Genomic DNA, 22,922 nt, shown 5'->3' on the forward strand with positions numbered 1-22,922 from the left:
TCAAGACAAGTTTTTAAGCTTTTAGTTCCTTCTCTGTGTAACACAACTTGTTAGCAGAGGAAAGGAAAAGGAAAAGAATCAGTTGCCCAGGATGAGAATAATTCATGCTCACCAGAGGCTAGTGCTAGTATTCCTCTCATGGGATACAGCAAGGCTGCAGAACAGAACATCCAAAAGCAAGGACAAACCTGCACTGAGCTCATGGGTGCAACTTCACTTTGGTCCTATTGCTCGCTGGCATTAACATCTCTTTAATCACACAATTACACACTACTTCCCACTGGTCTGGACATGTTCAGGACTCTGGCTGGCTGGTGCTCGGCTTATCAGCAACTATTCAATATCTGCTTTAGTCTCTTGATCAAAGTGCAGCTTCATGTCTTATTTATGGCTACTACTAACAGCCTGCTCTGCAGACAGAACTATTTATTTCCCCCCCAGCTTTTCTGTGGTGTTCATCACTCTGACATCTGAGTGCTCTGCAACGATTAATTTATCTTCATAAAGTCTCTTCAAAATGAGAGAAGATGGTATTCCCATTTTACAGATCAGGAGCTGTTGCACAGACAGATTGAGGTCAAACATTTCCACTCATGATAGGTCCTAGCATGAAATGTCTCAGATCTAAATTTTTTTAGATACCTTCAAATACAATGCTAAAAAAATGAAAGCAAACCAACTGCAGGTTTGTGTGTACAGATAAAACTGACTGGCTTCTTAGAAAGTCAGGTACAAGAACAGGAGAGGATTAGGGACTGTAAATGTTGGTTACCAGGAAGAGGGATGAAAACTTTCTGACCACCAGTCTCAGGAACACTGAAAATCAGTTCAAACAACCCATGTGAATGTAAAATGCATTATGATACTTCGATGAAGCAGCAAAGTATACCTTAAAAAACCAAACACATAGGGATGCCCTCAGCAGTTTAGGACACAGGACCAGATCCTGAGAGCACAGTTTAAGGTAGGAAGAATTGCACGTTCTCTCCACCTCTTGGGCCATTGAACATGGAAAAAACAGAAAGCTTTGTCATGTGGAAGACCACCCTAGGAAGGAAAGCTTTTGTTTTATCACTGTGTTAAAAGCATCTGTGGATCAAATGTGCCAGTATCACTTTACAGCATGAAAATGCCGCCCAGGGGACTCTCAAGACTCATCTTTTCAAACGCTGATACCTCTTTGTCAGTTTTAATAAAAGACAGCTACAAAAACAAAGTGGGCCATGTGGTCTCAATGAAGCAGAGACCGTGGCAATCAATAACAGAAACAATCTGCACTTACTCTGGGAGAATTTGCTTTTAGCAGCAGCATCTCTATAGTAAGACATCACTCAAGAGCTCCCTTCAATTTTTCTTGGGACAATGAGCCCACTGTGCCCAAAGCACATCTGTGCTTATGGACATTTGCAAATCAGGACAGTGTTTTTAGACTGATAACTTGACCATGCACCATATGATGATAGATCACAGCTTGCAGGATGTTTGATCCTTCCTCTTCTGCCCTCAAATGAACAGTTTTCTATCTCAAAAGAAAAAATCTCTGTCAAAATGTTGACTTTTAATACAACATGGACATTAGTTTCCGCTTCACCTCATGATCTCTTTCACAGAAGGCCTGAGAAGTGCTCACAGGTCTGCCCAACACAAGTTCCTGTCTCCAGCCCTGTTTTTTAGCAGATGAATGAGGTTAGGAAAGACAACAAAACCTGGGGAGAAGAAAGCCTCTTTCATTTGTTATCCCTGAAAGACACCAAACTGTGCCACAGGAAATGCTTTTTACTTGGGAATACTGATACATCTCAGGCCCCAGACTGTCACTGTTGGACACGAAATAAGAAGTGTGGATTCAATGCAGCAACAGAGGAAGATCATCAGAAGGGATTTATTTTTACCTTTCAGCTCCTTTTTATAAGGTATTCTGATACAGGTTAAACATGATTGGTAAAGGGAGCAACACTTCTCTAATTCCATTGGTGGAACAAGAGAAAACACACTTAACACAGATGTACAGTATTGTTTTGAGAACCATAAACTATTTACAAAAATAGTCCTTGAGAGAGAAATGTTCTCAAGAGACTTTCCCTTGGGAAGAGAAATTGTCACTGACAGGCTGAAAACCTTTACAGGCTCAGAAAATCAGGTCCACACCAGACTGTGCAGGACTTAGATAACATAAATTACATTGCAGATCAAAATTTTATTTGTTTGGAAAATTGCATCTGAGACCATTAACCTTTTCTGTCTTATCAACCCAGCACCATCCTCATGTAGCACATACCTAGTAATGGGACTGCTGAAGCAGCTGGTCATCTATCCCAGTGCCACCAGTATAGGAAGCAGTTGTCACCAGGGAAAAAACACTCATGGGCACAAGGGGGCCTTGGCTCAGCCCCTGGCACTGACAGCTGAGGTCTCTCCGTCCAGGCTAAGTGGAGAGTTGTTTGGCAGAGGGATGAGAAGTCTGCAAAGTGCAGGAGCTGAACTGTTTGATGTGTTTGGCCATTTCCATCAGGTCAAGGTGTGGTTCTGCTTGGGCTCTGCTGTCTCACAGTGACCTGTGACCTCTCCAGTGCCAGCATTGACCCCTACAAGGCCCTCCCTGCCAGCTGAGTTTCATCTTCCTGTCACCTGTGGCCACATGGTGTGACAGACCCCAGCCCCTGCAGTCCTGAGGTCTCCATGGAAACAAGAGAGACATGAACTGGTCTGGTTCCTGTGGCTCAGCACTTCAGTGACCTTGTGGCACTCGGCTGCTGCATCCCTAATCTTTCACTTTTGTCTCTTCGATTCACCAAATGAGGAACCAAATGTTTCCAGTTCCCACTGATGGAGAGACTCTGCCACAGTTGTGAGCAGGGAATTGGACTGTCAGGCTAAACCTGTTTCTGTAAGTAATGTTCATAAAATCATTTCAGTCCAAATTGCAGCTGCGGCAAATTTATACAAGCCTGCCTCAGGATTACTTTTGGGTTTAGGATCTTGGATGATGCAGAATGTCAGGAATGGGCTCAAGTTCTATCCAGCAACAGAAGTTCTCATTCTTGGATAAGGTTAAAAAATAGCAACCACTAAAATATTAATGTACAGATGGAAAACCCCCACTACTTCCTTTAAGTATTGCCTACAAAGCATTTCAGAGGCATGGTTGGATATTACAAAGGGAAGTCAAATCTCAGTAAGAAACATACAGATTTTAATTTAAAAGTTACACAGGGACAGTCTTATCATCTGGAACATGAATTCTAGCCTTAATGACTCAGTACAGCCATCAAAATCATCCAATTTTCAACCTGGGCCATCCCTAGCACATTCCTTTACCTTTGTGATTTGTGGCTCCTATCCATCACCCATCTCCATTCATATTGAAATCTAGCAAGCCAGGTACTTCCATCAGCTCTGCACTGCAGCAGTGAGAGACAGCAAGTCAATTTTCTGTGGCACCAGAGAATGACAACTCAATGCTTTCCATGACATCTCACTTGGGTGGATTTTAATCTTGTCCCTGAGAGACAGCAGCTGCTGTAGCCACTGGTTTGAGGCTCTTTTTTGCAACTCACAGATATATAATAAGTGGGGAGTGAGAATTCAGTGGGGAAAGAGAAAGTAAAGAAGATTTTTGCATGGTCAAAGTGGTGCTTTGGAAAAAGCTTCCACAACTCCAGTGAGACAAAAACAGAGAAAAGGTAAATTTTTTTATCAAACCTTGCAATCAGAATTACACCTTCTTCCTCCACGCCACCCTTGCCCAGCCAGATCCTGTCAGATCCCCCAGTATTTTGTTCTGGTCTAAGCCAAGACCCAGATTTGAGGCTCTCAGGGGCATGGCACTGTACAGAGATAAGCCAGCTGTGTAAAAACCTGGAGTTAAGTCAACAGAGTTCAGTGAGCACTGAGAGAGTGAGCAGCAGAGGGGATTTACCTAGAAATGGAGCATCTATGAACCACCAGTTGTTCATAGGGACTAACGGTCTTGCCTTGCTCCCCAGGTATTTTCACTTCAAAGGTGCTTAAAAACAATCAGAAAACTGTCTTGATACTACAGGAAACAGCCCTACAATGACTTTGACAAACTAACCCCTAATGCAGATGAGAACTCAACAGGGATTTTTCTTGTACAGTTATTTTGTGTTCTGCCCTTTGCTCTGACCCAGCCAGCTAGAGACAGAGCCTCTCAGGGCACAAAATCCCCAAGATCCGAGACCATAAGACATAAAAACATTTCTGTGCACTGATTGCCTCCTCACAATAACCTCATTATCACAGCTGTCAGTCACCAGAACAAACCAGTCAGGAACTACAGATAAGAGATGCTCACCCTCACATGCATTTGCTGCCTGGAACAACACAAGGGATGGCAGCTTTAGCACCTCAAGAGGCTCCTCCAGGCCAAAGTAGCAGGAGGTGTCCTGTCCCTCCACACTGCAAGAAACTGGAGGGAGGAGATTCCCTTTGGCTCTGTCACACCATGGGGCTGGCTCAGTGTGGAGTTCAGCCCCTTCAATTCCACACTGAGCCAACACTCACATGGAGATAATAATTTATATCTTCTAGATTTATATCCCACAATGGTGACGTCTTGTGATCAGGCTGGAGAACGTAAGGGCCTTTCTTCTTACAGATTTTGCAGCACATAAATCTTGTATCCATGTGCTATCCTGTTTTAGGTGGCTATCCAAAGCCACCATTATTAATCATTCACCTGGTACATGATGTCTCAATTTTACCCAAGTCCTTGATGTACTCATAAGGGGTGGCTACGGTCCTGACCATGCCAATATAAGGCCGGATCACTCATATCCAGTTCTGATCTCAATATTCCTCAGCCACTGCTCAGTACAGTGCTGTTACAGTAAGAATTTGGTCATGATTTATAAACCTAAGTAAAACATTTTTAACAAATTTCAGAAAAATGTTGTTAACATTTTAAAGTCAGCAAAAAAACTTTCCCAAGGAATTTTCAAAAACTTACCCTGAACATACATTGCCTGAGCCAGACACTTTAACAGATAGACTTGGAAAGCTTTTTTAATATTGGCTATTAATAAGTGCAAATGTTCACAATGACAAATGCAATTAGTATTTTTAGTCTGTACTGGGACAGTAGCCAGGTCTTCATCAGCACTTTTTGTCAAACTTTCCTCTTTGACACAAACCCCACCTGTGAGCCTCAATACGCAGGCACACAACCATGAGCTCTTTCCAGCCTCACCTTCCTGTTTCACAGTAAGGCCTGTAAACACTCACACTGCTCTGCCTGCCTGCCAGGGGTGCCTGTGCTTCCACCTTGTCTTATTTCTCTCCCAGAACTCAAGAATCTTCTTATAACTGGGATTGCTCAGTGACTGTAGCTTAGTTAACCGGTAATTATCCAGTGTAAATCAACCCAGCATCAGGCTTTGCTGCTGAAATGAATGGATTAACTTATGATACAGTTAAGCAGGAGGACCAGGCTCTGTATTATAAACATCACAAATGCAAATGTATTTTATAAAGTCAATTCTTTTGTTGTTTTTCAGAGTATACATTGGGCAGCAGTGGGGAGGCAAGGGTGGCTGTGAGCCATCTTTCCTCAGCAGCACATGTACAGGGTCCCAGTCACCTTCCACCCTTGCAGTGTCTTTAATTCCCAGCTCAATACCTGGGGCACAGCTACACCAACACCTCCAGAATCCCAGCACCCTGAACCGCCCTTGCCATGCTGTGAACCCTGACTGTAAGCAATGCAAATATTTTGAATCTGATTCCTGTGGCCTTTTCCCTGGGTGACACACACAATCTTAATGGTTCCCAAGAGAACATTGTGGTAAACATAAACTGTGGTAAGTTTGCCAAATGCCCGCTGATGTAAAATGGACCCATTGTGTGCGTTTAACTGGAAGCGGTCAGAAATTCATGTCTTGAGTTTGTGGTTTCTTCTGGGATCACTGCAATAGTTTCTAGATATCACAAGTGTATTCCAATAGAGGATCATTTCTAGACAGAGAGCTGTTAGGGAAAAGGAAAATGAAGGCAATAATTGCAGTGTCTGCACAGGGCCCCTGCTGTCAGTTATCCCTGAGGGGACTGTCTTCTCCCTGTTTCCCTCCTGGTGGCTCAGCCCCAGGCAGGCAGAGGCAGCACTGACAGCCCAGGGATGGATCAGCATCATCAGTCACTCCTATCTGGTGTCCAGCATTGCCTTCAGCTGCCTGAATACAGACATTTAATGCAATTCCAAAACCTTGAGATATTCAAGGCACTCACATGAGTGTGACACAGCCCCTCCAGGAGCCCACACTGCAGCACCACAAATGCTGGGCGCAGGCACCCAGGAGAGAGGGTGAGAAGAGCCACAGCCTCCACGGGGGTCGGGCTCCTCATCTCCTGTGTTGAGATGTGAGCACCAATTCTTTCCCTGCTGCAGTTTGCTGGGCCTCTTACGCTGCCTGTGTGGCTGGAGCTGAAGATACTCCAGTCACAGCCATCAGCCTTTCAGTCACCTGAGCACACCCTGAGCTGTGTGACCAATCCATCCCTTCTGCAAATGCAACTGCCTTTCTCCACCCCAAACTCAGAGGAATGCACAAGACCCAGGGGATTGAGGCTGCAGACACCGCAGAGACTCACCTGGGAACACCCCAAAGGCTACACAAGCTCCTCTCAGGACAGTTATTGGATTACTGCTTCTGCCTCAATGCTTTGTGCTTCAGGATCTGCCAGACGGGTTTAATCAGCTGGTAATGTGACACTTCCTTCTATAAAGACCTGAGATCTACTTCCTGGCAGCATGCTTTTCCTCCAGGAGGTCAGCCTGAATCCCTGATTTCTCACGTGTTGGGACAGGGAGATGAAGAAAAGAAAATAAATTATCAAGGCAGTTGTAATTTCCATGTAAACCTGACAGGACATCCTGCTCAAAAAGGGTATCTCAAGGAGCTCTTGAGGCTGTCTCATTTCAGCTTCAGACAGCAGGAGAGATCGAGCTCAAAACTCTTGACTTACTCCAAATTCCCACTGGGTTTAAGTGCTTGAGGTGATTAAGGAATGAGAAGTGAATCTTAAAAGAAATCAGAGGTGACACAACAAACCGTGAATACAAATTTGAGCAGAAATGCACTGCAAAGGAGATGTTATCTACTAGTCCAGAAAGTTTACTGAATAACCTACGAGATTTCTGGAGACAGGAGTGCTGCTCAGATCTGGGACATCCTAACTGCCCTGAAAGCTGCCCTCCAGTTCTTACTTTCTTTACTCTATATGTAGTTTTCTTGTCTTCCTCATCCAACTCCCATCTTTCAGCATGTTTCCACTCTTTTGCTAAGCCACATTTAGCAAGCAATATCAAAAAATGTCACAGGAAAAAAGCCAACCAAGGTTGTCCCTCCACAGCCATATATGATCCTCACTTTGAAAAGTGTTACAGAACATCCTGAGTGAACTATTTACTCAGGCTAATAACTTGGAAACCACCATCCCACCTGGATGCACTGGTACCTTACTTGGAGAAGGAGCTGGAAGCACCTCCTGCCCCTCTTGTTATCCAGCAGACCACAGGATGAAAATTTCTGGACAGTCTCTTAGGCTGCATGTGACCAGGCAAAGCCAGTCTTGTTATTTCCAGCATGCAAACTCTGGCTTTGTCACTGCTTGCTATGAAAATCTTTAGCTGGGCATGAATGAAGGCAATGACTAAACATTGTATGAAATTGATTTAATAAGGTTCAATGATTGAAACAGGAAAGATTTTCCTTGACAAATTGTTACAGGCCAGATTCAGCCTTCTGTGACCAGCTCTGCTGTCAGCCTAATTGAAATTTGTGCAGTAAAGGGGCAACAGCCTTTGCTCTCAATTAACTCAGAAGAAAAGTAGAAATCTTTTCAATCCTTCTGAATTATCAGCCCTTCTTTCATCTGTTTTGATTTGGTTTTTTTTTTCCTGTGTTTATATAGCTATTAAGAATATTTGAGGATACCGTAATTCACAACCATAATTTAGGACCATGTATTAAATTGCTTTAAAAGTTAAGATTAGAGAACAGGAGAAAAATTATATTTTATTTTGAGGAAGGAGACAGCAATCTGTACAAACACCCACCAAGGTATTTAAGGGCTGCATCTGGTCCCAGCTCATCCTATCACAGACTTCTGGCTACAGATTGCTTTGGATGTATTGAGTGTTTCCTAGATTTTGGTTACAGATATAAAAAAATCAAATTCTGCCACTCTTGATTATACTGACCAGCACATCCTTTGGAATTACTCCTTAAGGCTTAACTGAACTTTGTTTGGGGGGGAAAAATAACACCTTTTGGTAAATGAGTCTTTGAATCTGGATACAACATTTGGGGCCAACCACACCTTGGATTAGATCTGTTTCAAAGGAGCTAAAGGCCACACTCCCAGATATGTCTCGACACGCTGCTGACCCCTGCTTGCCCTGAAAGTAGCAACGTGTGTGTTGTTACCCAGATGGGGATCCCAACACCTTGAGCAAGCAGGAGGCATTATCTGGGCTCCAGGGAGGAGCAGCCACTGAAGCTGCAGGCAGCTTTATGTGAGAATCTCCTTCTCAGGAAAATATCCTTATTAATAAAACAGTAGGGAATGCAGAAAAGCAGATTTATCTCAGAGTAAAATGTTTCTTTGGGAGTTCCCTGAGGAGTCAGTAGCAGCTTGTTATGGAACTAACATGGCTTTTACTGCCGCAGCCATGTGAATGAGAAATAATTCAGTGTTGGGAGCAGTTAGTAGAGGCACAAAGCAGGAAAGCTGGGAAAGCAAAACCAGTGCCTTGAGTAACAAAACCCACAGCTACTGGAAAACCTCCTGAAAGGTTCTGAGTATGAAACAATCCATGACCTAATTAGGTGGCACTGTTACTGAAGAATAGAGGAAGGAACAGAAAGCAAGCAGGGGGAAGATTAAGGCGAGAGAGACAGAGTCCTTAATACTCAGTAGATGAGTACAGGCTGGAGCTGACCAGCCCTGACACTTTATTTAACACACACAAACACTCCGTGAGGGAGGAGGGAGGCACAGATGAAAGGAGACTTGCCCCATGCTCATGGAAAGTCTTCTCATGGAGCACATTTTATACACTGAGATGCATGAGGGAAACAGACAGGAAACACCACATTATGTTGGGATTTGGGATTAACTAATATCCATGCTGGTTTCTGCTACTAAAATACCACATTTTTCTCCAAGGGGGAAAAAAATGGGTTAGAAACCCCTCAGCAGCCTTGTAGGAAACAAGCATTACAGTGAACTGGGCCATGATAAGGATGTGATCTATTCTGCATCTTTCCCACAATGATTCCCGATCAGCCGTGGCAGAAGCACAGTTCAGAGGCAAACTGGCACCTCTGAGCCAGACAGAGCACAGTTCATGTGCACAGGTTACTTGGATGACACAAAGCAGTTCTCTGCAGAAACAGGCTCAGCAATGCCATAGCTACACTAAACCCTTGAGGCCATCACACGAGACTGCAGGGGAGTAATCAGAAATATCCATATGCATACTGCTGTGGAGCACACGGCCTTTTCCAAGGCAGGAGGAAATCCCAAATCATCTCATCAATGACAGACTACACCCAAGGAGTTCACCATGCATCACTTGAACCACCCTCCGCCCAAGGGAGCACAGGACTGTCAGATCCTTTCTGAAACAACCCCAGCCGGAGTCTTAACAAGGGTGCACAGTCCCAGTGCTGACTTCAGTGAGCTCTGCTGATTTAAATGGCAAGGTTCTGCTGTCTCCCATGTGATACTGGAAGTGGAGATGAGCAGGGCCAGCCAGATCCTTGTCACCTGTCAGCCCAAGAGGTCCCCAGCTCTGTCACAGCTGGCTTCCCACACACACTGCTGTGAGCAGTTCTGGGCCAAGGAGAGCTGATGAGGAGCAGCAGCCTCATCTGGCTGCCAGTCAAGTATGACAGCCTGCACTTGAACTACACGTTCAGTCCAACAGGGAGCCAAAGCTACAGGGATTTGGCCTGAGCATCAGATGTGTGAAGTCTTTGAACTAAGTTCCTTTAAACTCACAGTGCCCCCACAGAAAGCATTTGTACAACTGCCTGATCAAAAAGCATTGATAAATTGAGTCGTGACTTCCCTTCCTCTCACTACAACATTCACTATTCCCAAGGGATCAGATCTGAATCCTTCACTTACTGTACTCTGTGACTAATCTGCTTCATCCCCACACCAGGAGCTGCTGCCAAGGGCTGCTATTTGAGGCCGGGTGGCACAGAGGGTCCCTGTCCCTGGCTGAAGGACAAACAGACACACTCAGCTCCCTGGCAGCAGCCTGAGTCACCACCCAGCACCGATGGGAGCTGTGCTCCTCAGGACACAGCTTTAGGCAGCTGAGCTGGGAGAGAACTGCACATGAGGAGCTGTGCCACTGGCCCAGCCTTTCCCTAGAGAAGCACAGGTACCACTGCAGGGAGCTGGGCCAGCCCAGCCCTCTGCTGTGCCTGCGAGTCCCACAGCTCTACCCTGACACGTACCTCATAGGAACGTGCTTCTTCACAGGTTGTGCCACTGTTTGTGCACACCTCTGCCCCAAAACGCTTCAACCAGGAGTGCAGACATCCCTGCAGCGACCGCTGTTTGCATCAAAGGCGCGGAGAGAGGTTGCCATGAACAACGAGGCAGCCAGTCATGCCCACCCACCCCAGTGCACCCACGCAGGCACATCACATGCCAGGCAGAAAGGCTCTGTGTGGGCTCACTTTTAGAGCTCAGGGAGATCAGCTCCTTCCCTGAGGCCACACTGAGGCTGTGAAAGAGGCTAGAGATGGATGCAGACACCCCTATCCTAAACCAGCCATACAACCATAATCATATATCCTCTCCTCTGATTTGGGATGAATCTCCAGGTTTTCCACAATCACTTCTTACTCCACTAAAAGCAAACACAAACACTTCAGAAAGCAGAAAAGCTCAGTGGGAACAAAACCTCACAGTACATTTCAGTTCTGCCTAAGAAAATAAACACCTTAGAAAACAGGGAACAGCTCAGCTCAGTTTTTCTCTTCAAGCCCGCTTCATCACAGCCTCTGCCTTCAGTGGCCAGGGAGAGGGAATGGCTCCCTGTGCACTGCAGGGCTCCTGTTGCATCAGCCGTGCAGGGGGAGATGTGCAGAGCCCGCAGGGCTGTTCCTGCTCTGCTGTAGGTACCACTGCACACACAATGCCACTGGCTCACCCTGAAAAGAACAAGCTGACAAAGGGGTAAGGGTCAGGCTCTGCTTTCCCGGTCTCTAAGGTTTTCTAAGACTCGGCTCCTTCGGTCCCACACCACTCAGTTAATGGCTGGTTAAAGCAGCTTTGCGCTAATTGAAAGCAGGCTTCTGTATGTTTTAACTGCGCTTTAGACTGATTTACATCCCTGGATTACAGCACGCTTAACAAAGATGACTTCAGAGGGAAGAAAATATTCCTTAATTTAAAATTGTACTTACTGAGAGTGACTGTGAAAGTCTCTACGGGGACTGCAGTGTCTCTAAAGCCCGACTCGGCAGCAGCAGCAGCAAAGTTTTCTCTCTTGCCTTGCACAAGAGAGACGTGAAGCCAGACCTGGGACACGCTCTGTGTCTGTGCTGATGTGGGCTCTCAACTGTGTATGGTTGCCAAGACACCCGGGGCAGACTCCAAAGCTTCCAGATCTCGCCCTGGCCAAGGAATTCTTAATCAAATGCTCCTTTCAGCACGGCCACGAGCATCACACAGGGCTGCCGACAGCATCGTTTCCTTTGGTTCAGGTAAAGATAAACTTCCATTGAGTGCTCTCATCAGTTTGAAATATTGCTTATTAAGGAAATATTTTATATCTGGAACTGTAATTGATGTTAAAAACAGTGTTAGGTTTTTTAAAAGTAAATAAACTTTCTGCCGCACCCCCCTGCTTTGAGCTGCTCCGCGATCACAGAAACAATGGCAGGACTGAAGTCTGACTGCAGGTTTGATGCTGAAATCTGCAGTGGAATCAGTTATTTCTGAACAACTGTAAGAATCTGCTATGCCAAAATTTCATGATCTGCAAGTGAATGATTCTTGATGGGAACACACGGAATTCATGAAATCAACTGCTGCAGCAACACACAATTAAACTTTTGCAATGTGGCAACAGGTCCTGGACAGTCGACTCTCATTGTGCTAAGGTTATTTTCAAAGATATCACAGTCCAAAATACAAGATGTGTGAAGTTTCAGAGAGCAAGAAATAAATAAGAGGAAAACAGAAGTGTCAAGTGCAGCAGAAGCCAAACCTGCCTGTCTGAAAAAATACAGCCTCTCTGCCACCTCTCAAATCAGTATTACAGGTGCCATTTTGGGCTCTCACCCCTTTGAACTTGTTGTCCCACATGTATTAATTGTGTAAATGGCTATTCCATATCTTAGTGGTGGTTAAGATGGAAAAGGTTCACAAAGTTCATGGAAGCTGTGCAAGACCAGAAGGGGTGAATGGATATTTAAGAATCCCATTTTCCATTGTTACAGCTGATCCTAAATGCTTCCAGCTTCTTTGTTCAACATTAATTTGTGTTTCTACAGGTAAGTCGATTACAAGAAGAATGTTTACATTATGGAAGTCAGATCAAAGCATTTTAAAATTATCAGTATGACTGATCTGACATGTTTTATCTTTTTTCCCTATTGCTCACAATAACTTCTGAAAATTACTTCTTGAGTTAGGGTAGGCAACATTGTTCAGTATCTTTCAATTTTTAATGGTATAGAAAACACACTTCCTGCCCTTTTCTATCACTTGATCATAAACTAGACCAACTTCTAAAATTCAGATTTCTGCAATAATGGAAATTCACGAATGCTGAATTTTGCTGATAGCAGTTGCTCAAAGTGGGAAGGATCAAACATTCCCAGTATTTAAGTTTTGAGGAAGGATATACTTTAATCCTCTTCTTCCTCCTACAGTTACCATTATGGGTGTGTAACTTAAAATGAACTCCTTGTACAAGACCACGTGTAGTATGGCTGGAGTAAACCAGTTAAATGTCCCCTCCCAGCAGAGCCTCAGTTCCTGATTGTAATAGGGTTGTAAAGGAGAGTGGGAAACAAAAGGAGACAATGAGGTGAAGAAAGTACCACAGGAAGGCAACTCTGGTTTTGCATCTGAGTTTTTACACTTCATTGTACTCCCAGACACATTCTGGAAGAAGAATAAACTGCTCTTCTGCCAGCCCCTGGCACTGCATTTGCATTGAGCCCTGGAGTGTTCTGCTCCAACCAGCTTCATCACTCAGCCCAAAAGAGATTAAGCGTGAATAGTTCTGCCAAGAAGATGATCATTGTTAACAGAACTAGTTCTGGACACCCCAGGGACCAAGGCACCTGAGACAGATCACGCTCTTTACACACAGATGCTGAAGGCACATCACTCTCAAGCAGGCAAGGCTCAGTTTCTAGGTCAAATCACTGCACAATTTGGCCTGATGTTCATAAAATTTAGGAATACAGAGCCAAGGATTACAGGGCAGAGGGTGAAGACAGTTCTCCAGCAGAGTTAGGATGTCCTGGGATGTGAACTGAGAGGGAAGGGCTCCACACTCCACAGCAAAGACTGGCAAATATTACACTTAAATAAACCAAGCATGTTTAAAAATGTATCTCTCCCATTCACAATTTCCATGAATTTTTCAGAAGGTCTAAGAAAGTCTAATTCTGAAAAGGTAAATGAACTCCTTATCTGTTCACACTTAAAGCTTTTTAAAAAGCCGGCCTTAAGTCTGGAATAAATTCAGCAGGCAGCAATGTCTTGACCTTACATAGGAATATTTGCTTAATAAAGCTAAGGTTTTATCAGACTGTTTCCTTCTGTTTCCTTTCTGGTGGGGTAATGGAAGCTACACCCATCACTTCACTTTGACGTGTGTAACCCAGAAAAGCCTCAGCTCCCTGTAAAACCTCCAAGTGATACGTTTCTTTGTTAGAAGATGCCTCGGGGCTCCTGTCGCATTCTTCTAAACACGTCAGGAAAAACGAAATGCATTGTTAACAGCTAGTAGAAAAGCAGTACGCCTAAGTCATTCTTCTCCTGAATGGAAAAGAACAATTTCTCATGAAATATCGTTCCCATTATATTTCTAGATTGCTTTGCTGGGTAGCTGCCCTGTCTTTCACAAGCCTCAGGCTGAAAATAGGGGTTTTAAAGAGAAATTTTGATACTCCGGAAAAGAATTAAAGGAAAATGTGAAAGTTCTCGCTAGAAGAATTTTGTAAAGACTTGTGCCAATCAGTTTCTTGAAGTGTTCTTAAAGATTAAACAAATAAAAATCAAGTCAAAGTGAAAAACTTAAACTTCTACTCTTGAAAGATAAAAATTAGCAACTCCGACATTCACAAATAACTTCCTTTTTCCTGAGCCAAAACGTTGTCAGAATCAGCATTTTCTGGACATTTCAGCTTTAAGAGAGAACAGCTTTAACACTGAATTTGGCACATCCAGCATGAGGCAGACTGAGAAGCTGCAAGAGGCACAGGGAGCCCCAGGAGGAGCAGGGTGAGGAGTGCGTGCCCAGGATGGGCTGTGCCAGCCCAGTGCCCGCTCCTGGCCGTGCCCAGCTGCTCTGCAGAGCCGGGGATCCCTCTGCCATCAGCTTCTCCCCCCTGCCCGGGGCTGCTGGCCCTAATGCTGCTTTTGTGGCCCAGCATTGTCCGGCAGAAAGGCGTCAGCTGCTCCTCAATGCCTGTCAGAGCACACTAGGGCTGCACTAAAGCTGAGGCTTCGCCCGGTGCCACAGCAAAACCACGGCTATTTATCTGCTATTTATTCCCAGTTCGCGTTCCTTCCGAGCAGGGCACACAAAGACACAGATAAATGGCAATTAAATCAACCACAATGGGTTGTGTTAACTACTGGTAACTAAGAAGCCATCTTGATCCCTCTCTGCATCTAAGATATTCACCACATGACACGAAGCTTCAGCGCACAAAGACTTTTCAATTTGGGATTAAACGTGTTGCATTGGAAATAGCTCTGGTAAACCCCAGCAGCAGATTACAGCTGGCAAAGAGGGACGGATGAATGGCTGGGGGAAGTCAGTGGACATAAGCATTTGCACTGGAAGAAGGGGTGCAACCAAACCTACTATTTTTTAAAAAGTTTTGCCACCTTCCCATGTTTCTGGCACCTGCAAATTCCTGGAGGAGAAAGAAATTCTGTGCGCCGGTTGTTTTAACAAAGCCTAATTCCACTTGCTGGAGTTCTGGTTCTTTAGGATCAAAATCTGAATAAAACAATCCCATCCCTTGGGAGGCTTAACCAAAACCTACACCAGTAAGAATGAGACTGAGCCCCAGCATGACTGGAGAAGGCAGACCCAGGGCAGAGTGTGAGCTCTCTCCAAGAGCACATGTTGGAAGTTGCAGGTTTTCGTAGGAAGACTTTATTTGCTTCCAGCTTGCACGATTCCTTCTGAAACCATGGCTTTCTCCTTTCAGGATTTTCCTGCAGAAAATTTTGTGAGTTGCTCTCCAGATGATTCACATTTAGTCTTAGAGACTATTTTTAGCTGCTTTTATTTCAGCACACGTTCTTGGAGAGTCTCTGCTATTTATGTGGTCGACATTTCCCTCCTCTTGGCTCCTCTGGGGAGAGGCTCCACGAGGCAGCTTTTGGGAGCAGAGCCTGCACATCATTCCTCCTTTCGTATGTTCCACACAGCAAAGCCGGAGCACTCCTGAGCCTGACAGCAGCAGTTTTTATCACCAGGAAGGCAGATATGGAAAGCAAATAAGCCAAGGAAAATCAAACACACTCCAGCTTCTCAGAATGTTTGCAAGGCCATTCTCAGGCTGGTTTGAGCAAAGGTCTGATGATCTGGACACTGAAGGCGTAATCATGCAGCAAATACAGAGGCAGTTGTCTACAACTGAGCAATAAAAAAACCACGAGAAAATTGCTGCAATATGTCTGGGGCAAACCTGACACCAAGATATGAAGTCATCTCTTTGTTAGGGTCACATAGCTTTGAAAAAAAGGGAGATATTAAATTATCAGTGGGTCCATAGCCAACATGAAGGTAGGTGTACATATGCTGTTTGAGCTGGACACTGATGTCTTGGGGATTAGTTTTACAGCATTGACACAGATATTATGGGATATAGGTAGTAACAACCCAAATCACATGCAGCTAAGTAATGTTCCCAGCCCAAGAGGCAGTGGGAAAAGTGCAAGTGGGAAACTGCCTTGTATCAGCTTTCACGGACTTCTTTTACATTGGGAATAGTGCTGAAGTATGGAATTGTTTTTACACTGGTAAAGGCCCATGGATAAAGGTCTGTCTTGCTTTAAGGAAACCCATAAAAAAGTCTATTTTTATGAAACACAAAAGATTAATATTGTAAAGTTTCTGCTGCTCTTCCAAGTGTGGTTAAAATTTTTGAATGAGTTTAAATTTTTGGCTGGATAGAATTTGGATTCATGCATGCACACACACAGTCAAGACCCATCACAAACACTGGGAAACCCAACTAAACCAGAAAGGAATGAGCTAGAGGCAGAGGAGAAAAGCAATTTCAAGGCACACATGTTAAGCAACTGCAATTTTTATCTTTGCTGTTTTCCCTGGCTTACAAGTAAATCTCTACCCTGGAGACATTCAGCACACTCTAATATACAACCCCATCTTTTAAGAGCATCCTGTATATTGATCCCCAAAGTATGGTTCAAGGTCATTATCTTATAATCTGCTAGGTTAGGAAGAGCTCCTGGGGAGCCAACATATGGATGTACTCTGAGCACATTATCAGCTGCAGGACAGCAGCTCAGCCCATTGCACTGAGCAGTGGAGCTGGGCACACTCTTTTCTTGTGGCTAATATGGCAATAATTAGGGCTGCTCTCTGGTTCAGTAGACTAAAACATTTGACAGAACAAATTTATCCCAGGAGTAATTCAAAGAAAATGGAGGAGTTACACCAGTAGGAGTCATGGCCTACTGAGCTCCCCTCCTTGAAACCCCTGCTTGAAAATATTAGTTATTTGCACACTGAAGTCTGGGCTACTAAACAGAAATTAGACAGCTACATGGGAAAGAATTACCTGATTGTGAGATGATTAATTAGTATGCTGTCAAGACATGATTATCCTGGATCTAGGGAATACACCACATTTCTTCTCTGCTCCTTACAAGGTGACAATGGCAACATTGAGCACTTCTGCCCTAAATCCCTAAATGAACAGCAAAAGGGCACAGACAGTAGCACTCAGTACTCTGGGCTTTAATGATGGTAGGAATATGCAGGATGGACTGACACAGCTCAGTCCAGTCATGGTAGGTCAGAAACCAACAAGGAAACAGCTTCACAAACACACCTGCACCATCCCTCAAATACACTCAGTTTCTGACCACCTCTGTGGCAGTGCAGGTACCATGCCTCAAGACCATCAGCTCCAAATTTTAGCATTGCAAATTTTTTTCAGCCTTGTAAATTTTATAAATGCCTGTAGGGACTGGAGGATAAACAGCACATGCACTTGTGGCTCCTGAGACACCAGGGAAAGGCAGGAAGGCTGATGTGATAGGGAGAAGAAAGATTTCCAAAACTGGCTGCTCCTAGCAAAACACAGCCTGAACATGCCTTTTGTAGAAAGGTGAAGCAAACTTATAATGCCACCCTTGTGCAGTTTTGTAAAGTAGATTTGACACCTGCCAATCTCCCTAGAGCAGCAGCTTTATAAACTATTGCAGGTAAGCAAGACAGGCATGTGCCTTCAGCACCATCCAGAGCTTTGATCCTTTCCCTGGTTGAGGCAAGGGAGCCCTGCTTTACTCTGCCTTTCATTTGGGCAGGCTCTGCAGACAGAGGAACAAGGAAAAGCACTCTGGAAAATTATTAGCCTTTGAAATTCAGTATCAAATTCCACCTACATGCACAGAAGTACTGCTGTTATAGGTGGTCAGATAGAAAAGCTGGCCCAGCAGACAGGGCACCAGCTGAGACCCAGGTACCTGTTCCACTCAATGATGGACATCTTCTCTGACCTCAGTGGTATGCAGCCACCTGGCTTATCTGGAAACCAACACGACTCTGCCACCAACCTGGGCCTTATCCCTGAACAGCTCAATTTATCTTCAGACTTGGATGAATAACAATTTTCTAGCTCCCAGAGAAGCTGCAACAGGAATTCATTAGAGCCTGTGAAGCACTTTGATACTATAATAATGGAATAAGTATTGTAAATAGTTTTTATGCTAATTCCTTCATCTACATAACTCTGGCCTCAGCCTCCAGGAATTTAACTGATATATGGTATGTGGAATAAATCTCTCAGAAGTTACAAGCTTCTGTACCAAGCTTGCAGATCATTTCCACATCTCTCCACCCGTGCAGAGCCACCCCACACTTGTCCCTGCAGGATAAGGGAAAGCAGCTGCTATGAGATGATAGTGATAGCCCCAGAGCACTGGGAATTGTGCTGCTTCCCACAGCTTTGGCACCAGCCTTAGGGGGAAACAAGGATGGCAACCCCTTTAAAACCCCCTAATGACAGGCCATTCCCACCCAGCTCTCTGGGATGGAGGTGTGTGGGCTGTTTTCCCTGGCTGGTCCATTGTGCCAGCTGGGGTCTTCCCACTCTGGTAAGAAAATGTCATTAGCACTTCTCACATTCCAACTCTCCTGCTGGGCCAGCTCCTGGCAAATCCTTAATTCCAGCAGGTGCTTCAGAACTAGCCCCTCCAGAAGCAGCAGGAATAACATCCCTGCACATACTGGTGACACGAGGCATCCCAGCCACCACCTCCCTGGGAACCCTCAGCATTGCACCCAGGGTGCTGAGCACACTGTGCTGAACTTTGCCTCTGTGTCACCCCTTAGCTAGACAGCTCCTAATTAACAACCTTGTGTGGGCCCAACCAGCTCTAGACAATATTTTCAAATGTGACCACTGTGAAAGGAAAAAAAAAATAAAACAGGTCAAGGGGATTATGCAGGGTGACTAATGATTGCTGCATGCTGGGCTGAGATGTGAAGTCTGGCTGTGTTTTCAAAGGTGCATAATAATATGTCCTTGTGTGACCTGTGGTGCTGCTGACACTTTTTCTGAGTTGATGCCTTCTCACAAATCTCCATTAGGCTGGAAGCTTGAACGCCCACCATGAATGATGGCAGCCAAGTGGAAGGACCATCAAACTTTGCAGAACTCCCATTTAAGTTTTACTTCATTTCTTAAAAGCCAGGCAGCAGAGGCAATTATTTAATTGTCAAGCCCTTTTGGAGTTGTTTGCTGAGGGATGTGGCTGTTTTTCTTAGACTTGGGGCAGGACATGTTAATTCCATGACAGATCTCTGGAGCTGGACAAGAGATAAGAGGAGGGGGCTCTGCCAGTAGAGCTGGTAACTATGGTGAGGTGGATGTGCCCTGCCATCCAGGCAGTCAGAACTTATATTTTTATCCTTATTATACCGATAGGGAGGACAGCATGGTATATGGAGGGCATGGTTCAGCTGCCCTTCCCAAAAATCATGGGAGGTTTGTAGCAATAGGAAAATGAATTCAGCCGTTTTCTCTCCTGGTCGTATGTTTAGAGTCGCTCCAAAATACACCTTTCATTAACAGAGAAGTTAGAATTCATTTTTCTACACTAACAAATGTTCATTAGCCAAGTATTTGTATCAACTTCTCCATCCTGGTCACAGAAATACACTCCCTTCTACAGAAATTGGAAGAAAAAGCAACTCAGCTATAGCTCAGCCAAACCTACCTCACAGGAACTCTGAGGCAACAAGTGCTGCAGCAGCCTGAGAGAATGACAGAAAGCAGCCTTTTGTTTCTATTATGGTCCCTTCACAGGCACTAAGAGTATAAATATCACCAGAGCAAAGTTTCTTAGACAAACACAAACATACCAGGAAAAACATAACCTCTGGTTCAGCCTGACTATAAAGAGGAACTGGGAGACATTTGGTGTCAGACAGCAAGGCCTTGCCTGGCAAGAGCAGGGTGTGATGATGCCAGACTGGGTGATGCTGGTCTGAGCCTGGAGCAGGGAACAGCAGGTGCAGATCTGTTGTGGAAGGCAAGACACACTCAATTCATACCACATTTATTTCAGGATGCCTCAGGGAAAACTCCCAGCTTCAGCAGAAATGTACAGCTGCCCAGTAAAGCTCATGAGGGTGGGCAAGGCTGTGACAATATTAGCACCATCCAGACCTTTCAGATTGATTTGCATCTTTTGGGTGATGTTTGCATTTATACAAGGCATGAGGAAGGGCAGCATCTAGGTACCTCCCCTAGCTGCCTTTAGATGACACCAGTTTTAATTCCCAGGTGATTCTACACTGGAGGAGGACAGAAATTCCTTGCTATAGCAAGAACAGAGCTCTGTGACTGAGCAGCTATGGGCCAGGCAAGGCCTTTCAATGGGGTGCCACTGAGGTATTGCTGTCCAGATTTGTAGAAGGCTTGAGCTCCTCACTCCTGAGGTACAGTACAGAATGCAACAGGTGATGTACTTCCACCTCACTGTTAGGTCTCTGCAATCACTGGCTGAGAAGAATAATTTTGCACAAATTCCCCAATTTAAATCAACCCCAAAGTGACACGAATACTTTTCTTGCTTTTTAAAGAAAAGCCTGCTGGAGCTAACAATCTGATTGTTCCATAAATCAATTTCTTTCCCAAGTGTAAAACCTCCACTTGCTCATTCTGTGTCTTTCATCCTAATTAAATACTGATGTGAAGTAATCAGCAGTATTGTCAATGGCCTGGTGCTGCACAGATACTTCTGAATATACAATATTAGAGGGACATGAACCTAATGAAGAAGATTCCCACCCAGCATCTGCACCATGACCTGCAGTGCAAGCTGGAAGCATCCACTGAAAACCAGGACACCCCATGAATCTGGGGTGAGTCCAGCCAAGGGCCTGCAGTGCCCCAGGTTCTGTAGAGAACAGGTCATGGAAAGGGCCCTCCTTGTGCTAAATATGACTTTTGTGTACCCTTTCAGCAGGGAGCAAAATACTTCTAGTTACCTTTCACATTCTATTTCCATAATCTGCTCAAATAAAAACACTGAGCTACTCTTAAACACAAATCCCTGCCCTTGACACTCACCTCTCCCTTCTAATAAATCGTGTTCACTATGGAAGTGTTAGGATGCCATGAGAAAAGAGGTCCTGTGAGGCAGCATGGGGGAAACTCTGAGACCCCCTGAGTGATCCTAGAAGCAGTTACAGATGGTGAAATGCCTCAGGAAGCAGAAAGGCGTGTGGTCCATGTGGTTCTTGTTACCCACGAGCTCTCGTGGAGGCGTCAGAAGGGCCAAGGCAGCCCCAGCCTCCTGGAAAGTGGGATGTGGAGCCTCCCCAAGCAGACCTGAACATGCCAGCCCCAGGGAGCCATGCTAACAGATGTAAGAGGCGGATGTCCTAACAGTCTGAACCCCTGGGAGCTTATTCAGGAGGTTCCTTCCTCTCTTGGGTATCAATTCCCTCACAGGAAAGAAGACATTGCATAAGAAGATGAGCCCATGCACAATATAATGATTTCATTCAGTAAATATTGAAATACTCCTACTAGTGCTGGTTTCTTCCCTTTCCAATGTCTTCCTTCTAAAGTGAAGTGATCCTGTCCTCCCAGGAGAGAGGCAAAGGAGCACAGGACAGGCACTATAAAAATACAATCAAGAGAGACTGTCTCTTCCTGTGAAGGTTTTTGATCTAGTAACACTACACACAAGCTAGAGGAAAAGCATGTCCCTCAGCAGTACAGTAAGAAATGCCCTGGCTCTAAGTCAGGAAACATCTGAGGATTTTGTTTATGGGGGAAAATCAGTGACCTTCAATAACTGCAGAGAAAAGTGCTCCAGGACTTCCCCCAGCCCTAGGACCTTGGCTCATGAAGCACATGGGGCAGTGTTATTCTGTACATTTCACTGCTAAAACTTTTCTTTGTAAACCAGCAGGGTATCAGTCACTCTTGGCAGGGCACCTTCTGCTATACCTAAGCACAAACTCTTTCCCCTTTGATCTGAGAACCACAACATGACACAGGATTTCTCCCAATGGCAGTTTTTTGTCAGGGTGCAGTAACCTGAGGCGGCTTCCTCAGAGTTTCTTTACAGGCAAGGAATTGTACTAGAGCACAGTTGAACTCTGAATTTACTGCACAAAACTCCCTTTTATAATTCCCCATAATATCTCACCATTGGCTTGGCAGTGAGACAAACAGAAACGTTTAAGTACAGTTTCAAAATACAGTGGAAAGAGAAAGCTGGTGATTTATTCTGCCACTTGACTGACAGCTTCCCAGGTGACAAAACTGTGGCAGCTCCCACAGCCAGATAACCCTGCAAAGTGATTCATAGTGGGATGGTTGTTGATCCTTGTGCTGAACAGTTCAGAGGAAAACAAATATCTGAGAAAGGCAATATTTATCTGTTAGTTTCATAAAATACTCTGCATTACTGTTTTCCATAAAAATCAGATCTCAGAGGTGCAAGGAAATACGGACTTCATTCGTTATTCAGGCCTCTTCACTTTTTCACAATAATAAGTAGTCTGTGAAATATTCTGAGGAGTGACAAGCCATTTTAAATTCTGAAACTCTGAAAACCCAAAAAAGAACCCCGTTGAGGGTGAAGGTGTTAGAGCTGGAAGGAGGGATATATATGAGTAAAGCTCCTGCTGTAACCATCTCAAAAGGTCACAAGGTGGGAAAAAAACCCCCAACCAATTCAGCAGGAACACAAACTTGTTCCTCTCATGTTCTCAAATTGATTTTTATCAATAAGATATCAATTATTTTCAATAATAAGAATCTGACCAACAGTTCTTCATGGTTCTTCAATACCCCTCTGCATTCTGGACAGGTTCCCACCTTCCACGCACTAGACCTTTCCATGATTGTGCCCTAGGGCATTGTAACCATACGATCCATCTCCTGATGAAAGACACGTGACCCAGT

At 44.7% G+C, this 22,922-nt stretch overlaps 1 protein-coding gene across 4 annotated transcripts in view; it reads right to left on the bottom strand.

Moving 5' to 3' along the window:
- RAB11FIP4 (RAB11 family interacting protein 4) overlaps window positions 1–22,922 on the bottom strand; it is a 112,178-nt gene that overhangs the window by 37,114 nt on the left and 52,142 nt on the right. The window contains exon 1 of one of the 4 annotated variants that reach the window (XM_088065389.1): window positions 11,448–11,560. The exons of 2 other annotated variants lie outside the window; for them this stretch is intronic. The gene's annotated coding sequence lies outside the window, so the exon portion shown is untranslated. Of the gene's footprint in view, window positions 1–10,490; window positions 10,513–11,447; window positions 11,561–22,922 lie in introns of those variants that run through there. One more of the 4 variants, XM_088065390.1, reaches the window with a different exon arrangement.

This window comes from Pseudopodoces humilis, chromosome 21 (genome assembly GCF_049639895.1).
Source record: "Pseudopodoces humilis isolate 2021_Gansu_Grassland_sample_001 chromosome 21, ASM4963989v1, whole genome shotgun sequence".
Taxonomy (NCBI): domain Eukaryota; kingdom Metazoa; phylum Chordata; class Aves; order Passeriformes; family Paridae; genus Pseudopodoces; species Pseudopodoces humilis.